Genomic DNA, 20,961 nt, shown 5'->3' with positions numbered 1-20,961 from the left:
TTATTTAGCACTTAAATGTACTCATTACTCTTGTATTTCGATTCAGGGCAATAAAGAAGGCAATTGGAAGAAAACAGGGCAAATCGGGTGATTTTGCACAGTTTCGGCGACAGTCAGTAATCTGGGCCTAACTCTCAATTCCGGACACCGAATTGGACAATTCAAGAAGCATTAGAAAGAAGAAAGGAAGGCCCACAACTTTTATGTTTTGGGTTTTCACAGCTTCGGCATACATCGAGTACGAAAATGAGCCCAAAGTCGGAGCAAGTTCGCAGCCAGGCCCATTTCACAACTTAAGCCCAACTCGCAGAAGTAGCTTGAAGCAGCCCAACTCGAATTCAAGAGTTAAGAGTCCGAATTTCGAATGTAATCTCCAAGGAGAGAGTTTTATCAGATCTAAATTCTTGAATGTAATCCTAGAGAGATAAGAAGATTGAGATTAGAGCATTAGATAAGAGATAGGATAGGATTAGTTCAAGATAAAATCAAAACTCCCTAAGGATAAGATGATCTCTTAGAAGGAGTTGGAAAACAGCCCTCTCCTTTGGCTATATAAAAAGGGGGGCGAACTAGCTCTAGCAATCACTCATTCCAAGATCCAAGAGATCATCAAGAAGACCAAGAAGCAAGAAGGCAGTCGGCTATGGAGAAGCAAAGCATGGAGATTGCGCAGATCATGAGTAGCTAAGCTTCTTTTTCTGGTTCAAGGGGGGAGGTTCGATTGTGTCATTGTGAGGTTCTGTAGTTACTTTATTTTCTTTCTTTTTAATTCAATTATTCATTGGTTCTTGTACACATTTTTTATTGGATATTAATGTTAATTAGTCTGACAAACTGAATTAATGTTGATTTTCCTACTGCTATCCATGATTTCGGTGATCCGTAATTGTCACGAATAATGGTACAAGTAGCAATTAGGTTGATATCTTTTTGGGTCAATTGTTCGTGACAGCCTTTGACCAATGTTTTAACATGGTTCAACCTAAAAGAATTGATGGAACAAAATTCAGTAATTGCAGCTATCTCAATTATTGTTATTTTGGTTTAACTGTTTTCACAAATCTTAATGCTATCATTGTTTAACATGGAACGCTATCGTACCCAGTTGAGTGGTGATAAGTGTTGATCGAATGCTGGGTTTGGTCAACTGAATTAGGAAAACATAAGGTTTATTATGACTATCCTAATAAATCTAAGGTTAAATGCTTGAATTGCAAGAATGCTGAATTGTACCTAGGATCGATGGCCAATCGATTCAACCCAAACCCTTGAACCAGAATTCGGTAAGACTGATTTTCTCTTGTTTGTTTAGTTTGTTATTTTTTTAATTTTAGTTATTTAATATTCCCACATAATTACTTTATCCATTCGGCTAAGAGATTACTGATTTTCTCCCTGTGGGATTCGACCTAGAACCACTTTTATTGCAAATATTTTATTGTGGGACTAGTACTAATTTTGAGGGATTCGACAAACCCGTCAAAATTTTGGCACCGTTGCCGGGGAGCAACTTTAATTTCTTAGCTATTACTCTCCTCTTGTTAAACTCTTTTATTTTATGACTCGTGCTTCTCAACGAGGTGAACTCGAGTACAACCCTGAAATTGAGAGGACCACCCGTCGTTTAAGAAAGGAGGCAAAGCAAAGGAAGGATCGTTCACCAAAGAAGGTGAATTTAGATTGTGATCTTCCCATCTTCGAAGAAGTAGAAAGAATGGCTGACAAAGAGAGGACATTAAGGGAGTTGGCTGCACCAATTCTGAACCAACAACCCTTATGCATCACGTACCCCACTCTTGAGGTAGCCTTTGAACTCAAATCTGGTTTGATTCAATTATTACCTCTGTTTCATGGTTTCCCAGGTGAGGACCCTCACAAACATCTAAAGGAATTTCATGTCATCTGTTCAAGCATGAAACCCCACGGTATGACCGAGGACCAGGTAAAACTCATAGCCTTTCCATTTACTTTAAGAGATAAAGCAAATGATTGGTTTTATATTCTCCCTCCCGGTTCTATATGCACATGGGATGAAATGAATAGGATATTTTTAGATAAATATTTTCCTGCATCCCGGGCTGCGAATATAAGAAAAGAAATATGTGGAGTTCGGCAGTTTGGTGGTGAGACATTATATGAATATTGGGAAAGGTTTAAGCAACTTGTTGCTAGTTGTCCCCACCATCAAATTCCTGAACAATTGTTAATCCAATACTTCTATGAAGGGCTTCAGCCCATGGATAGAAGTATGGTCGATGCAGCCAGTGGAGGAGCCTTGGTGAACAAGACACCCGAAGCGGCCAAGGAGTTAATCTCCAACATGGCCGAGAATTCACAATAGTTCGGTGCTAGGACAGACGGTACCATTAGACGGGTTAATGAGGTAAGCCATGTAAATTTAGAAAATCAGATTTCTGACCTAACTGCTTTGGTAAGACAACTCGCTGCAGGACAAGTACAAACTGCTAGGGTGTGTGGTATCTGTTCGATTCCTGGCCATCCTATGGACATGTGTCCATCATTGCAAGATGGTTCGATGCAGCAAGTCAATGCCGTAGGAGGATTCCCGGGCCAGCCCCAACGAAAGTATGATCCCTACTCCAATTATTACAATCCGGGGTGGAGAGATCACCCAAACCTAAGCTACGGGAACCAAGGAGGACAGCAGCAATACTAGCCCCATTTTTTCAGTCGACAGCCCCAGTTTTCAACACCCATCACAGCGCAAGGCCAACCCTCAAATTCAGGTATGTCATTAGAAGATATAGTTAAGGCTCTAGCTACTAATACTCAGCAATTTCAACAGGAAACAAGAGCCAGCATTCAGAATTTGGGGAACCAAATCAGCCAATTTGCCACTGCCGTTAGCAAGTTGGAGGTGCAGAGCTCCGAGAAACTACCATCACAAACGGTAGTCAACCCCAAGGAGAATGTAAGTGTAGTGGTGCTGAGAAGCGGGAAGGAACTGCAGCTAGAACCTACTTCACCAAGGAAGGTGGATAAAGGGCAGGAAGAAGACAAGGTGCAGGACTCAAGAGTTAGAGAGAACGTTTCAGCCATGATCAAGAGGACCTTACCAGAAAAACATGCTGATCCAGGTATGTTCACCCTACCTTGTGCGATTGGCAATAAGCAAATCGAGCATGCCATGCTAGACTTAGGTGCATCCATCAATGTCATGCCATACTCGATTTACTATGCTTTGAGATTAGGTCCTTTAAGGGAAACTAAAGCTGTTATCCAATTAGCTGATCGTTCTAACGCCTTCCCAGAAGGGATTGTTGAGAATGTAATGGTGCAGGTTAACGATTTAATTTTCCCAGCTGATTTTTACATTCTGAAGATGGAGGAGGACAGGATCGAAAGTTCAGCCCCACTTCTATTAGGTAGGCCATTTATGAAAACGGCCAAGACCAAAATAGATGTGGATGAGGGTACCCTCTTCGTCGAATGTGACAGAGAGATTATTAAATTTAATATTTTTGAAGCTATGAAGTACCCAAATGAAGACCATTGGGTTGACACTATTGATCCAACTGTGCAGGAATTTTTTGAAAAAGATATGAATGAGGAGCTAGAATCGAGTGCACAATTGGATATGAAGGCCCCTATTCCAGATTTGAACCCGCCCATGATGGATGGAAGGGGAGCACACCGAAAGCTGAAACCACGAGAGCTAAAGTAGCAAAGGAGGACGTCGAGCATAACGACGTTAAACAATTGCGCTTGTGGGAGGCAACCCATTGTGATTAGTTAATTTTGTTATTTCGTTTGGTTTTTGATTTTTGTGTTTAGCAGGAACCCAACAAGACAAACAGGGAAATACCCCCAAATCCTTCTACTTTATGCATAATCACATACATTAGGGACAATGTATAACTTAAGTGTGGGGGGATTACGGAAATCTGATGGAAATTTGGGATACCTTATCTTTTTGAAATTTTTGCTCCCTGGAAACTTATGCTTGAATGATTTCAATTATTAGGAATCATGTGCTTAGGCTGAATAGATAAGATAGGATGCAAGCATGACTAACTGAATCTTTCTTGGCTGCATATGGTACCTCATGATTTTAATCGATCAATAGGCAAGGTGCATAAGGGTTTGATTGATTTTCACATAATTATCTGTCAAACATGGGTTGATTATTCTAGAACTTGCTGTGTTAGGCGTATAGAGACCACGATCAATGAATTCATGGATCAGGCGGTGAAACCCTGTGATTCTTGTCTCTTATCTAATGATCTAATCTCAATCTTCTTATCTCTCTAAAATTACATTCAAGACTTTAGATTTGATAAGACTCTCTTCTTGGAGATTACATTTGAGATTTGGACTCTTGACTCTTGAATTCGAATTGGGCTGCTTTAAGGTACTTCAGCGAGTTGGGCTTAAGTTGTGAAATGGGCCTGGCTGTGAACTTACTCTGACTTTGGGCTCTTTTTTGTACCCAATTCGTGCCGAATCTGTTAAAATCTAAAACATACAATTGTGGGCTTTCCTTTCTTCTTTCTAATGCTTCTTGAATTGTCCAATTTGGAGTCCTGAATTGAGAGTTAGTCCCAAATTACTGACTGTCGCCAAAACTGTGCAAAATCACCTGATTTGCCCTGTCTTCTTCCAATTGCCTTCTTTATTGCCTTGAATCGAAATACAAGAGTAATGAGTCCATTAAAGTGCTAAAGTAATGTAAAAAGATGAAAATTAGGGGACAAAAATAGGGTTCTTTTCAGTCTCATCAATTTTCCTGAACATCGCTCTGTCCCTCATGGATGGTAGTAAGATTGATTCTTCTTGAGGCCATCCTTCATGATCAAATATCGAACCAAAGATTCTACTATAGGACCGAGGTTTAAGTTAAGATATGGGGGTCGTCTCTTTGAAGGATGAAGGAGAGCCTCCAAAAGGGGAGAAGGTCTCTGAGTATAGGGTTAGGAGAAGAGAAAGATGAGAGATCCTGAGCTCCTTGGTATCAGTAGCTAGGACACAAGGGATTTCCGATGCCCCTTAACGTGGGGAGGACCCCTTATTTATGAAGAAGATCCTGAGATCCTAAAAGGTTATAAACCAGGATCTTCGTTCCATATTGGGGAAGGGAATATATAGTTTGCTGGCAATTATTGGGTTTGCTGTTGGGCATCACCATGTATCTTATGAGGATATTCTTGGGGATTAGCTTTCCTTATCCTCGAGATCCTTCATTATTCACGTGTGCTACTACCCTCCTGCACACTGCAACTAATCTTACATAGAAGCGATGACATCTAAAAGAATGGTAGGATCCATCGTATAGATGCCAAAAAGGATGTGGAATGGGTGGGCAAATTTCAAAAATTTCTTACCCTTCTTCCAGTTAGGAATCGTATTCCCTGATTTTAGAATCAAGATTCAAGGATCATACTTGAACCAAACCAGACCAGATCAAAACCAAGATCAAAGGGAAGGGTATATCTAATACGGAGAGTCAAGATCTCCCAACGTCGGTGTTCATGCCCAAAGAAAGATCCAAGGTTTGCTCCCACTGAAGATGACACAGCGACAGTGGGGCAGAACCAATAGTGTATGTCCTATGTATTAAACTCTTCACAAGATTCCGTTGGAAGCTTAGACCACCAAACCAAATCAGACATTCAGCAAAGACTGATCTCAAGAACCAGATTCTTGATCGTCCCTTCAGAGGAGTTCGAACCAAGCAATAAGGCGACGGCGGCAGGAGGAGTTCCTAAGACTGAAAGTGGTATGGATGCTGATTTCAACTTAGGAAGATGAGATGCTTTCTCAAGCTCACAGAAGGTTAGTCACTGCAAAACCCTAGGTCAAATTCTTGTGTTTCAAGATTAGGTTTCTCCTTTCTTAGTGATTAAGAAACCTCCTAATCCTATTAGGAGTTATCCCAATCCAAATCTATATTTGGATAGGGGATAATCTTAATCATATCTGTAGATTAGGTTAGCCCACTCCAGATCTTATCAGGAGGTTACCAGATTCAAATCACATTTGAATTTGGTCTCCAAGAGTGGATAGAGTTAAATCCCTAATCCTTTAGCTAACCCTAATCCCAGATATGCCCCCTTAAGTGGGTGATCATATCAGCCCAAGTCGAAATGGGCTTTTGGCCCATTAAGTGTTCAGTGCTTAACTAGTTTCCAATCTATTGCCCAGTTGGGCTTCTTTGTATGGCGTGGGACCCAAGCATTGATCTACACATCAGCCACATGGGTTCAGCCCAACCTTTGTTACAAGGCCTGACCGAATTCACTAAAAAGCCCAATGAACCCCTTCAGCCCATCACATGGACTCTGTGTGCCCAACACTTACACTAAGTGGTCCCTGGGCCAAGCCATCTTATAAAAACCCAGGGACTATGGGCAGATGCAAGATTATCCCATCAGGTATTACCCTAAATGGCCTTACACTTAACCTCTCTACCCATGATGATCAGACACTGCCCGACAATTGAGGACCTCTCCCTCGGCTACAAGGAACAATGTTGCACTCTCTACTCACATGGATCCCGAGAATTAAAACCATTTGCAAACATTTTGAAACCGTATATGTATATATATCATATATACAAAATTTGTAAAACAAAATTCCAATGATTGAAATCAACTACCAGCAGTTTGGTTTCCATCAGAGAGAGTGCATCCCCGATTATTACCTTTGTCCGACAAAGGGGCTGATCCTATCACTATGATCACCCACTCAGATGAATTCTCAAACTGTCCCAACATACCCAGGTTTTGACCCCCACTAAGGATCTCACTGATTGTCATATCAATGACAACCCAATCTGACACCTAGTGTAGTATCATAATCGAGTCTAGGGGTCAGGTGTAAATTTCTAGTTTTACCCATCAATCTCCAAAGTCCAGGGCAATACTAGAAATCTGGTCCGGTTCAAGGATTCAAGTAATCCTATACTGCGTATGCCTTGGGTCTCACCCTGGTGGCTAAGACAAGCCACCCCAACACTTGGCAGCACACCAGTGTCAGCTTTGGCAGGATAAATTTCACTAGACATCCAATGGCTGTGAGTGTTCCAAACTAACACGAGTCTCATTAAGTGTCTAGTTTAAGGGTCTTAACAGAAATATACCACACAACATGAATCAAACATGTACTTTAGTTATTTACACTAAATGTCAAAAGTACATCAAAACCGATTGGAGCTAAGGGCATACAAAACTATCTAACAGCTCCCACTTGCACTTAGGTCCAATCTAGTACAAGCCATAGTCTCATACTCTCCACGTGTTTCTCAAACACCGTCTGTGTGAGTGGCTTATTTAATGGGTCTGCCACATTATCCGCTGATGCTACCTCTTAATCAATCTCCCATAGATCCAGTGTTGTCCCATAATAGTGGTATGGATGATGTGCGGAATTCCAAATTCTAGAATGAACACCTTCATTCATAAGGCAGTCTTACTTACGGTAATGTGTTTGGCTTGGGTTGTGGAATGTTATTCTCACTACTTAGGACCCTTGTTTGCTGACTTTCAGTAATCAGCACATGATCCAATAGTGAAAACATGCCCAGACGTAGGCTTTCTATCATCTAGATCCAACTAGAAATTGACATCAGTATACCCTAGAATTTGTAGTGAACTACCATCAAATACCAGACAAAACTCTTTTATCCTTCGAAGGTAATTGAGTATGTTCTTCACAGCAGTCCAATGCTCCTGCCCTAGGTTGCCCTGGAACCTGCTTACCACACTGACCACCTAAGAAATGTCAAGGCGAGTGCACAGCATGGCATACATGATGCTTCCTATGGTTGAGGCATAGGGAACATCTTTCATGCCCTCAGTCTCCTCAGAAGTCTTGGGAGACATCTTCTTAGAGAGAGTGACTCCATCCCTGAAAGGAACGTTTCCTTTCTTGGAGTTCTCCATGTTGTACCTTTTGACAATTTTATCAATGTAAGCAGCTTGGGATAATCCAATTATCTACTTTGATCTATCTCTATAGAGTCGATGACCCAGTATATAGGAGGCTTCTCTAAGATCTTTCATGGAGAATTGCTGCGAAAGCCACACTTTGACCGAAGTCAACATTATCGTCCACATACAACACCAAAAAGGTGACCTTACCCTCACTGGACTTCCTGTAAACACAGGGCTCATCCGGATTCTACTCAAAGTCAAAACGGATGTTCTAACTTCAAGAAGCCTGCTTAAGTCCATATATGGATCTATTAAGTTTACATACCATGTGTTCCTGACCAGCAGCAATGAAGCCTTGCGGCTACTGCATGTAGATATCTTCACTAAAATCTCCATTTAGGAATGCGGTTTTGACATCCATTTGCCAAATCTCGTAGTCATGGTATGCTGCTACAGCTATCAGGATCCTAATGGATTTAAGCATGACCACGGGCAAAAAGGTTACTCATAGTCGATACCTTCTTTCTGAGTATACCCTTTCGCCACCAAACGAGTTTTGTAGGTCTCAATCTTTCCATCAGGGCCCTTCTTCCTCTTATAGATCCATTTGCAACTAATTGCTTTTACCCCGGAGGGCAGATCTACTAGAGTCAAGACTCCATTGGCCTCCATTGAGTCCATCTCAGCTCTCATGGCCTCCACCCACTTTTGGGAATCTATGTCGAACATAGCTTCCGCATAAGTCACAGGATCCTCCTCACTTGTCAAGGCTTCCACCAGGTAACTATCCTGGTCATAAGCATAACGGACTAGTGGCCTAGATACCCGGGTGGATCTTTTAGGTTGGTTACTACCGGGAACTTGTGGGACATCTCCTACTACTCCTGAGCTGTCCTCTTCAAGAACTATTTCCTGACGATGGGTGTCTAGGATGTAATCAGTCTCTAAGAACTAGGCATTTCGACTGTAGAACACTTTCTGCTCACTTGGGTCATAGAATAGATAACCCACCAAATCTTTTGGGTAGCATATAAATAAGCAACGACTGGTCTTGGATTCCAACTTGTCCGCACTTGTTCTTTTAATGTGCATAGGACAACCCCAAATCATCAAGTGTCTGACACTTGGTTTCTTTTCGGTCCAGAGTTCATATGGAGTTTTCGGAACCGATTTGGTTGGAACCCGATTCAACACGTAGATAGCAGTCTCTAATGCATATCCCCAAAAGGATGTGGGTAACTCCAAGTGTATGCGAAGTGACCGGACCATGTCCAATAAGGTCCTATTCCTCCTCTCTAAAACACCGTTAAGTTGTGGTGTAGCAGGAGGAGCTAATTGTTACACTATCCCGTTGACTTTCAAGTAGTCTCTGAATTTGTTAGAGAGATACTCGCATCCTCGATTCGATCGAAGGGCAATAATTTCTCTCCCTAACTGTTTCTCAACTTTTTGTCTGAACTCTTTGAATCTTTCAAAGGATTCAGACTTATGTCTCATTAGGTACACGTAACCATACCGAGAATAATCATCGGTAAATGTAATGAAGTACACATATTGGTTACGAGTCCTAACACTCAGGGGACCACATACATTAGTATGTATAAGGTCAAGTGTGCTTGTACATCTTTCAGGCTTACTATTAAATGGCCGTTTTGTCATCTTGCCTTGGAGGCAAGGCTCACAAGTGGGAAGATTTTCTACGGTTAGAAAATCCAAAGGACCATCCTTTACCAGCCTTGTGATTTGGTCAATACCGATATGGGCAAGTTGGTAATGCCACAGGCACATGGGACTGACTGTATCACGAGTTCTTTTCTTGAGGTTTTAGACCAACGTAGTTTTGGTTAAGTTAGTTTCTAGAGAAGGACGTAGAACATAGAGACCATTCTCCAGTTCCCCACATGTGATGAATTTATTGTTCCATTTAACAGTAATCATATTACTAAAATTAACAGTATATCCATCAGCACATAGTTTAGAAACAGAAATCAGATTTCTTCTTAAGTTCTGTACATAAAGACAAACTTTAAGTACAAGAATTCCTTCTCTAAAAACTAATTCTACGGTTCCTATTGACGCAGCTGCTACACTTGCAGTCGTTCCCAAGAAAAGTGTCACTTCCCCTTCACTCAGCCTTCTGCTAACTTTGAACCCCTACAATGAATTACATGCATTAGTTGAAGCCCTGGAGTCAACACACCAGGACACAGAAGTGACTAACAAGTTATTCTCTATGACATAAGTTTCGAAATTACCTTTCTTAGATTCCAGGTGGGCGGAACAGTTCCTCTTCTAGTGGCAGGCCTGCTTGCAGAAGTGACAGGCATCATATACCTGGTTTTTCTTCTACTTCTTAGGTTTGGCAGCTTTCTTCTGGGGCTTCTTTGCCTTCCTCTTTTTCTTGCCTGATTTGCTAGCTTCAACAAGTATAGCCACAAGCATAGCAACAAGCTCATCCTTTTTGATCAAATCCTCAGCCCTCTGCAACATATTGCTGAGTTCTTGGATGCTAAAATTCAGGTTGTTCATATTGTAGTTCATTATGAATGGATTAAAGGAAGGAGGCAGAGAATTAAGGATGGCATCCACTTGCGTGGCAAGATCTTACTCGGATCCAAGAGCCTCGAGTTTGTTAATGAAGCCCATCATCCAAAGACAATGGTCATGAACTTTCTGCCCCTTGGACATCTGCGTGGTCATGAACAACTTCAAGACCTTCTGCCAAGTAGAACAATTCTACTCTACGTACATCATCTTTAAACTATCCAATATGTCATTGGCTAGTTCAATCTGATTGAACTGCCTCTGTATTGGATTGTCCAAGGAGGCAATGACATAGCAGCGGGCTAGGGAGCTTTTATCCTCACAATCTTGGAATTCCCTCCTTTGGGTCTCAGAAGCCCTGTCACCTGGATGCTCTGAGGCAGGATTTTTAACTACCTTATCCAACTTCTCAAAAGTTAAGACCAGCATAAGATTTCTGTACCAGTCGGCATAGTTTGGGCCCTTAAGCTTGTCATTGTCAACCAACTTAGCAAATTGTTCGTTTGCCATTTTTTGATAAAACATCAAAACATTAGTCCACAACCTTAGTTTGATTCATGTTACCTACAAAGATATGTCTTTTAATCTATGTTCTGTTTCCATTTATTTATCTCTGAGATTTCTGATGGGTTTGTCGAAGCCCTCAAAATTAGTACTAGTCCCACAATAAAATATTTGTAGTAAAAGTGGTACTAGGTCGAATCCCACAGGGACCAAATCAGTAATCTCTTAGCCGAATGGATAAAGTAATTGTGTGGGAAAATTTAATAACTAAAATTAAATGAATAACAAACTAAACAAACAAGAGAAAAATCAGTCTTACCGAATTCTGGTTCAAGGGTTCGGGTTGAATCGATTGGCCATCGATCCTAGGTACAATTCAGCATTCTTGCAATTCAAACATTTAAACTTAGATTTACTAGGATAGTCATAATAAACCTTGTATTTTCCTAATTCAGTTGACCAAACCCAGCATTCGGTCAACACTTATCAACACTCAACTGGGTACGATAGCGTTCCATGTTAAACAATGATAGCATTAATATTTGTGAAAACAGTTAAACCAAAATAACAATAATTGAGATAGCTGCAATTATTGAATTTTGTTCCATCGATTCCTTGAGGTTGAACCATGATAAAACTTTGGTCAAAGGCTGTCACGAACAATTGACCCAAAAAGATATCAACCTAATTGCTACTTGTACCATTATTCGTGACAATTACGGATCACCGAAATCATAGATAGCAATAGGAAAATCAACATTAATTCAGTTTGTCAAATTAATTAACATCAACATCCAATAAAAATATGCACAAGAATCAATGAATACTTGAATTAGAAAGCAAGAAAATAAAGTAACTACAGAACCTCACAATGACACGATCGAACTTTCCCCCTTGAACCAGAAAAAGAAGCTTAGCTACTCATGATCTGCGCAATCTCCATGCTTTCTTCTCCATAGCCGAACTACTTTCTTGAGTTTCTTGGCCTCTTGATGATCTCTTGGATCTTGGAATGAGTGATGCTAGAGCTGGTTCGCCCCCCTCTTTATGTAGCCAAAGGAGAGGGCTGTTTTCCAACTCCTTCTAGGAGATCATCTTATCTTTAGAGGGTCTTGATCATATCTTCTTTGAACTAATCCTATCCTATCTCTTATCTAATCCCCAACATTCTTATCCATATAGGATTACATTCAAAGTTTAGATCTAATAAGACTCTCTCCCTCTTGGGAGATTACATTCGAATTAGGACTCTAGACTCTTGTATCCGAGTGGGGCTTCTCTGCTACTTGGGTTGCTTCCAGGTTCTTCTGCGAGTTGGGCTTCAGCTGTTAAATGGGCCTGGCTGTTACGTTGCTCTGACTTCGGGCCCAGTTTCGTACTCGATGTGGACTGAATCAATCAAAACCCAAAACATAAAAGTTGTGGGCCTTTCATTCTTCTTTCTAATGCTTCTTGAATTGCCCAATTCAGAGTCCGGAATTGTGAGTTAGGCCCAGATCACTGACTATCGCCGAAACTATGCAAAATCACCCGAATTGGCATGTTTCCTTCCAATTGCCTTCTTTATTGCCCTGAATCGAAATACAAGAGTAATGAGTGAATTTAAGTGTAAAAATAATGAAAAAAATATGATAATTAGGGGACAAAAATAGGGTTCTTTTCCGCCTCATCAAATCCCCCCACACTTAAACTTTGCTCGTCCTCAGGCAAGGCAAAAAGTCAAGTAACACAAAAGAAAACAACTACTGATTTTCAATATTTCTTTTTCTCTACATGAGGCCTGGTTCATCGCATGCTTTAGTTCAGACTTGGTAACCTTTCCCTTTTCATCTCTTTCTCCCCTCTTTCTTGTCCAAGAGTGATCGCAAATCACCATTCCTCATGGTCCCAAGTTAAATCGTTAGTCAAGGAGACAAGCCTTCCAGGGCTGAAACTCCTTGGACTGCACGGGTGCTCATTGCTTTTAACAAACCAATTCAGCCAGATGCAATTACTTTCCTTTGAATCAAAACAAGGTGTACTTATTGCCATAAGCTTGCTATGTATCACATCTCCACCACTTAGTGTGAATTCCTAGGATCTAAAGGTGAGAATGGGGTTGGGGTTCTAGGGTGAGTGCATTTTATGCTCCATCTCACCCTTGCCTTATTTTCAAGAATTGAGTGCTTTTTATGCTCCATCTCACACTTGCTTTCATTTCTAGATGTTGCATTTTATGCTCCATCTCACATTAGTCACGATTTTTTTTTTTTTGCACAAGAATCACAGGGTTTCACTGCCTGATCCATGAATTCATTGATCGTGGTCTCTATATGCCTAACACAGCAAGTTCTAGAATAATCAACCCATGTTTGACAGATAATTATGTGAAAATCAATCAAACCCTTATGCATCTTGCCTATTGATCGATTAAAATCATGAGGTACCATATGCAGCCAAGAAAGATTCAGTTAGTCATGTTTGCATCCTATCTTATCTATTCAGCCTAAGCACACGATTCTTGATAAGTTGAAATCATTCAAGGATATGCTTCCAGGGAGCAGAACTTTGAAGAAGGTAAGGTATCTCAAATTTTCATCAGATTTCCCTAATCCCCCCATACTTAAGTTATACATTGTCCCCAGTGTATGTGATTATGCATAAAGTAGAAGGATTTGGGGGTACTTCCCTGTTTATCTTGTTGGGTTCCTGCTAAACACAAAAATCAAAACCAAACAAAATAACAAATTAACTAAACATAATGGGTTGCCTCCCAGAAGCACAATTGTTTAACGTCGTTATGCTTGACGTCCTCCTTTGCTACTTTAACTCTCATGGTTGCAGCTTTCGGTGTGCTCCCCTTCCATCCATCATGGGCGGGTTCAAATTTGGAATAGGGGCCTTGGTATCCAATTGTGCACTCGATTCTAACTCCTCATTCATATCTTTTTCAAAAATTTCCTGCACAGTTGGATCAAAAGTGTCAACCGAATAGATCGAATGGTCTTTAATTGGGTACTTCATAGCTTCAAAAATATTAAATTTAACAGTCTCTCCATCACATTTAACGGATAGGGTACCCTCATCCACATCTATTTTGGTCTTGGCCATTTTCATGAATGGCCGACCTAATAGAAGTGGGGCTGAACTCGTGCCTATGTCTTCTTCCATCTTCAGGATGTAAAAATCAGCTGGAAAGATCAAATCGTTAACCTGCACTAATACATCATCAACAATCCCTTCTGGGTATGCATTAGAACAATCAGCCAATTGAATAACAACTCTAGTCTCTTTTAATAGACCTAGTCTCAATGCACAGTAAATCGAGTATGGCATGACATTAATAGATGCACCTAAGTCCAGCATGGGACGCTCGATTCGTTTATTGCCAATCACACAGGGTAGGGTAAACATACCTGGATCAGCACGCTTTTCTGGCAGGGTCCTCTTGATCATGGCTGAAGCGTTCTCTCCCACTCTTGCCTTTTCATCAATTTGCAACCTCCTCTTGTTAGTGCATAAATCTTTCAAAAATTTTGCATATTTAGGGATTTGTTTTATTGCATCTAGCAAGGGAATGTTGATCTCCACCTTCTTGAAGGTTTCTAACACTTCTTGTTCATATTCCTCTTTCTTTGAACTTGCCAACCTGCTAGGAAAAGGCGGTACAACATTAGTAACCTTAGGGAGAGGGGGGTCCGATTTTACCTCAATGGGGCTGTTGTTTGACCCTTGTCTTTCCTCTTCTTTGGCTGCCTTCGATGGTGAACTAGGTTGAGACTGCAACTCTCTTCCGCTTCTCAACACCACCACATTTGCATTCTCTTTCGGATTAACTACCGTTTGTGAGGGTAGTTTCCCAGAGTTCTGTGCTTCCAACTTGCGGATGAAAGTGGCAAGTTGGCTAATTTGGTTCCCCAAATTCTGAATGCCTAGCTCTCGTTTCCTGCTGAAATTGCTGAGTATTAGTAGCAAGAGACTTAACTATATCATCCAAAGACATACCTGAATTCGGGGGTTGGCCTTGCACTGTGATGGGTGTTGAAAACTAGGGCTGTCGATTGAAAAACTGGGGCTGATATTTCTGCTGTCCTCCTTGGGTCCCGTAGCTTAATTTTGGATGATCTCTCCACCCCGGATTGTAATGATTGGAGTAAGGATCATACTTTCATTGGGGTTGGCCTGGGAATCCTCCCACGGCATTGACTTGCTGCATCGGGCCATCTTGTAATGATGGACACATATCCGTAGGATGTCCAGGGATCGAACAGATACCACACACCCTGGTAGTTTGTAACTATCCTGCTGTGAGCTGCTTAACCAAAGCAGTTAAATCAGAAATCTGGTTTTCTAATTTTGCATGGCTTACCTCGTTAACACTTCTAATGGTACCTTCTGTCCTTGTACCGAATTGCTGAGAATTTTCGGCCATATTGGAGATTAATTCCTTGGCCACTTCAAGTGTCTTGTTCACTAGAGCTCCTCCACTGGCTACATCAACCATACTTCTATCCATGGGCTGAAGCCCTTCATAGAAGTATTGGATTAACAATTGTTCAGGAATTTGGTGGTGGGGACAACTAGCAACAAGTTGCTTAAACCTTTCCCAATATTCATATAATGTCTCACCACCAAACCGCCGAATTCCACATATTTCTTTTCTTATATTCGCAGCCCGGGACACAGGAAAATATTTATCTAAAAATATCCTATTCATTTCATCCCATGTGCGTATAGAACCGGGAGGGAGAATATACAACCAATCCTTTGCTTTATCTCTTAAAATAAATGGAAAGGCTATGAGTTTTACCTGGTCCTCAGTCACACCGTGGGGTTTCATGCTTGAACAGATGACATGAAATTCCTTTAGATGTTTGTGAGGGTCCTCACCTGGGAAACCATGAAACAAAGGTAATAATTGAATCAAACCAGATTTGATTTCAAAGGCTACCTCAAGACAAGAGTGGGGTACGTGATGCATAAGGGCTATTGGTTCATAATTGGTGCAGCCAACTCCCGTAATGTCCTCTCTCTATCAGCCATTCTTTCTACTTCTTCGAAGATGGGAAAATTACAAGTGGGTAGATCGATATCTGAATTCACCCTTTTAGGTGAGCGATCCTTCCTTTGCTTCGCCTCCTTCCTTAAACGACGGGTGGTCCTCTCAATTTCGGGGTTGTACTGAAGTTCACCTCGTTGAGAAGCACGAGTAATAAACAAGAAGATTAACAAAAGAAGGTAATAGCTAAGAAATTAGCGTTGCTCCCAGGCAACGACGCCAAAATTTTGACGGGTTTGTCGAAGCCCTCAAAATTAGTACTAGTCCCACAATAAAACATTTGTAGTAAAAGTGGTACTAGGTCGATTCCCACAGGGAGCAAATCAATAATCTCTTAGCCGAACAGATAAAGTAATTATGTGGGAAAAATTAATAACTAAAATTAAATGAATAACAAACTAAACAAACAAGAGAAAAATCAGTCTTACCGAATTCTGGTTCAAGGGTTCGGGTTGAATCGATTGGCCATCGATCCTAGGTACAACTTAGCATTCTTGCAATTCAAGCATTTAACCTTAGATTTACTAGGATAGTCATAATAAACCTTGTGTTTTCCTAATTCAGTTGACCAAACCCAGCATTCGATCAACACTTATCACCACTCAACTGGGTACGATAGCGTTCCATGTTAAACAATGATAGCATTAATATTTGTGAAAACAGTTAAACCAAAATAACAATAATTGAGATAGCTGCAATTATTGAATTTTGTTCCATCGATTCCTTTAGGTTGAACCATGATCAAACGTTGGTCAAAGGCTGTCACGAACAATTGACCCAAAAAGATATCAACCTAATTGCTACTTGTACCATTATTCGTGATAATTACGGATCACCGAAATCATGGATAGCAATAGGAAAATCAACATTAATTCAGTTTGTCAAACTAATTAACATCAACATCCAATAAAAATATGCACAAGAATCAATGAATACTTGAATTAGAAAGTAAGAAAATAAAGTAACTACAGAACCTCACAATGACACGATCGAACCTCCCCCCTTGAACCAGAAAAAGAAGCTTAGCTACTCATGATCTGCGCAATCTCCATGCTTTCTTCTCCATAGCCGAACTACCTTATTGAGCTTCTTGGCCTCTTGATGATCTCTTGGATCTTGGAATGAGTGATGCTAGAGCTGGTTTGCCCCCCTCTTTAATGCTTCTTGAATTGTCCAATTCGGAGTCTGGAATTGTGAGTTAGGCCCAGATCACTGACCATCGCCGAAACTGTGCAAAATCACCCAAATTGGCATGTTTCCTTGCAATTGCCTTCTTTATTGCCCTGAATCGAAATACAAGAGTAATGAGTGCATTTAAGTGTTAAAATAATAAATAAAAGATGAAAATTAGGGGACAAAATATAGGGTTCTTTTCTGTCTCATCAATTTCCCTCTTATCTCAATGACGGAGACGGTGAAGATGTCTCTAGAAATGTGGGAAATCACATAGAGTGCGTGGAGCCAACTGTTTCAGCTGCATAACCCCACCACCTTTTTATGACGGATCATATTCACTCGTATGAGTTTACCTTTGGCCTCTGCCAAACAAGGTTCAGAGCCATTTTCAGGTAAACCTTTATGTCCAGTGAGTGCTCACCCATCATATTCAGGTTATGCCAAGGTACTGTGAGAGAGTTCCCATTTTCTGGTGAAGCCCCTCCCACATCGGTCTATGATGCCCCTATCATCTTATGAAACACTCTGACAGAACCAACAGCAAATGGATAGCCCAATTTTATGGTGTGTTTCCTCATTACTGAAAGACCCATCATCATGCTAATGATGGAAGGCCTTTAGAGAGTTCATCACATGAATCTCCCTATCACATGCACCCATATTTGCTAAAGGGAACAAAAATTTACACCCTAGTTAATTTAGGTCAAACCAAAGTGGCTCCCACTGACTTTCATAAAGTCAGATTTATGGTGGCCCAATTCGGCTAGGGTTTCCGTATGCATCCCTTTTCAGGGTTGTGGGGCACACCATGATAGGAAGGGGTCATCCAATGACCATAAGGGACAGCATGGCAATGATGTGCATTCAGCCATGCTGTGCGTAAGAGCTACTAACGAATCATCATGGGCCAAGTGCTTATGGCCCATGGTCGTAACACATCCTACATCCACACATCGCATGATATGGAAGAATTGATCCAATCAATCACATACTATAAAGCCCATTAATTAGCTCATTTAAAAACCATAACATTAACAAGTAATATCATCTAGGTATATGGGCTGAATCGCAGTTAGCAGTTCGGCTCATATAGCTTTTAGGTAAAACTGGGCTTTTTAAGTTTTAACCCCTTAAAACTGGGTTTTATAGGTTGGCCTGAATTGGTTCTTCCAATTAAAAATTGATTTCAGACTTGAAAGTGGGAAATAACAGGACTGAATGCAGCCCCTTTCAAACCCTAGATTCGGTCCAAACAGTTTTGGTCCAATCTTGTTTGAAACGGTCCAAAAACAATTTTTAATTCAAGAAACAATTCAATGAAAGATCTGAAATTAAAATTCCAAAATTTTGACAATCAAAAACAGATCAAGACTGTTCGTACAACATACAAAGCAGAGGTTAATAAATAGGGTTGCAGTTTTCCAAACTGCAAAAATGCAGATAGCGAGCTCTTCATCTGCAAATCTCCAGCGCCACCGCCTTCTCAATCAGGAAAATAAAAAAAACAGAAATCCTATTTCTATTAATTAATTACATTCTTGTATGAATCCTATACATTCAGTCTAGAAAAAATAAAAAAAAAATTATTTTACAGACCAGAGAATAGAAACTGCAAATAACAGGTGCACAGACATTCTGCGCCAAATCTACTCTTCGAACTCCATGTACGAACAGTCCATTAAATCAGAAATAAAATAAGAACAGTTCTAAATTAAATTTCAGATTTAATGAAAATTAATTTCAGATCAATCGCCCATACAAGAAACAAGTTCTTAAAATAAAACTGCAATCTACGCAATACCCGGATAGAACAGCTTCTACCGAATTGCGTAGGTTCAGATCTGATTTCTTGGTTCAAGATTCGAACTTGTTGCTCTGATACCACTGAAAGAATGGTAGGATCCATTGTATGGACGCCAAAAACGTTGCAGAATGGGTGGGCGAATTTCAAAAATTTCCTACCCTTCTTCCAACTGGGAATCGTATTCCCTGATTTTAGAATCAAGATTCAAGGATCCTACTCGAACCAAACCAGACCAGATTTGAACCAAGATCAAAGGGAAGGGTTATACCTGATACAGAGAGTCAAGATCTCCCAACATCGGTATTCACGCCCAAAGAAAGATCCAAGATCTGCTCCCACTAAAGATGACACAGCGACGGTGGGGTAGAACCAACAGTGTACGTCCTACGTACCAAACTCTTCACAAGAATCCATTGGAGGCTTAAGGCACCTTACGAAATCAGTCTTTCAGCAAAGACTAATCTTAGGAACCAGCTTCTTGATCGTCCCTTCAGAGGAATTTGAACCAAGCAGTAAGGCGGCGGCGGTAGGAGGAGTTCCTAAGACTGAAAGTGGCGTGGATGCAGATTTCAGCTTAGGAAGATGAGATGCTATCTCAAGCTTGCAGAAGGTTAGTCACTACAAAACCCTAGGTCGAATTCTTGTGTTTCAAGATTAGGGTTTCCTCCTTTCTTAGTGATTAAGAAACCTCCTAATCCTATTAGGAGTTATCCCAATCCAAATCTGTATTTGGATAGGGGATAATCTTAATCCTATCTGCAGATAAGGTCAGCCCACTCCTGATATTATCAAGATGTTACCTTATTCAAATCACATTTGAATTTGGTTTCCAAGAGTGGATAGGGTTAAAACCCTAATCCTTTAGCTAACCCTAATCCCAAATATGCCCCCTTAAGTGGGTGATCATATCAGCCCAGGTCGAAATGGGCTTTTATGCCCAATAAATAATCAATGCTCAATAAATTTCCAAACTGCTGCCCAGTTGGGTTTCTTTGTATGGCGTGGGACCCAAGCATTGATCTACACATCAGCCACATGCTTTCATCCTAGCCTTTGTTAAAAGGCCTAGCCGAATTCCCTGGAAAGCCAGTGAACCCCTTGGGACCATCACATGGACTCTATGGGCCCAACACTTACACTAAGTGGTCCCTAGGCCAAGCCATCTTATAAAAACCCAGGGACTGTGGGAAGATGCAAGATTAGCCCACCAGGTATTACCCTAAATGGCCTTACACTTAACCTCTCAGCCCATGATAATCAGACACTGGCCAACAAGAGAGGACCTCTCCCTCGGCTGTAAGGAACAGTGTTGCACTCTCTATTCACATGGATCCCAGGAATTAAAACCATTTGTAAATATTTTGAAATTGTATATGTATATATATCATATATATAAAATTTGCAAAACAAAATTCCAATGATTGAAATCAACTGTCGGCAGTTTGGTTTCCATCAGAGAGAGTGCATCCCCAATCATTACCTTTGTCTAACAAAGAGGCTGATCCTGTCACTATGATCACCCACTATGATGAATTCTCAGACTGTCCCAACATACCAAGGTTTTGACCCCCGCTAAGGATCTCCCTGATTGGCATAACAAGGACAGCCCAATCCAACACCTAGTGTAGTATCATAATTGAGTCTAGGGATCAAGTGTAACTTTCCTTTTTTGCCCATCAATCTCCATGGTCTAGGGCAATACTAGAAATTTGGTCTGGTTCAATGATTCAAGTAATCCTACACTGCGTGTGCCTTGGGTCTCACCCTAGCGGCTGAGACATGCCACTCCAACACTTGGCAGCACACCCATGTCAACCTTGGCAGGATAAATCTCCCCAGACTTATCCAATGGCTGTGAATGTACTAAACTAACACGAGTCTCATTAAGTGTCCAGTTTAAGGGTCTTACATAGAAATATACCACACAACATGAATCAAACATGTACTTTATTTATTTACACTAAATGTCAAAAGTACATCAAAACTGATTGGAGCTAAGGGCA

At 40.8% G+C, this 20,961-nt stretch overlaps 1 non-coding gene across 1 annotated transcript; it reads right to left on the bottom strand.

Moving 5' to 3' along the window:
• Window positions 1–2,083: 2,083 nt before the first annotated feature.
• Window positions 2,084–2,190, bottom strand: LOC148852748 (small nucleolar RNA R71). Its single transcript, XR_016100103.1, has one exon. It is a non-coding gene; the product is annotated as a small nucleolar RNA R71 (small nucleolar RNA).
• Window positions 2,191–20,961: the final 18,771 nt, after the last annotated feature.

The sequence above is a fragment of the Nelumbo lutea genome, chromosome 5, assembly GCF_056320005.1.
Source record: "Nelumbo lutea isolate HS-2025 chromosome 5, American lotus-T2T, whole genome shotgun sequence".
In the NCBI taxonomy this organism is placed as follows: domain Eukaryota; kingdom Viridiplantae; phylum Streptophyta; class Magnoliopsida; order Proteales; family Nelumbonaceae; genus Nelumbo; species Nelumbo lutea.
The sequence above is the reverse complement of the archived record's forward strand: the minus strand, read 5'-3'. Positions and strand labels throughout refer to the sequence as shown.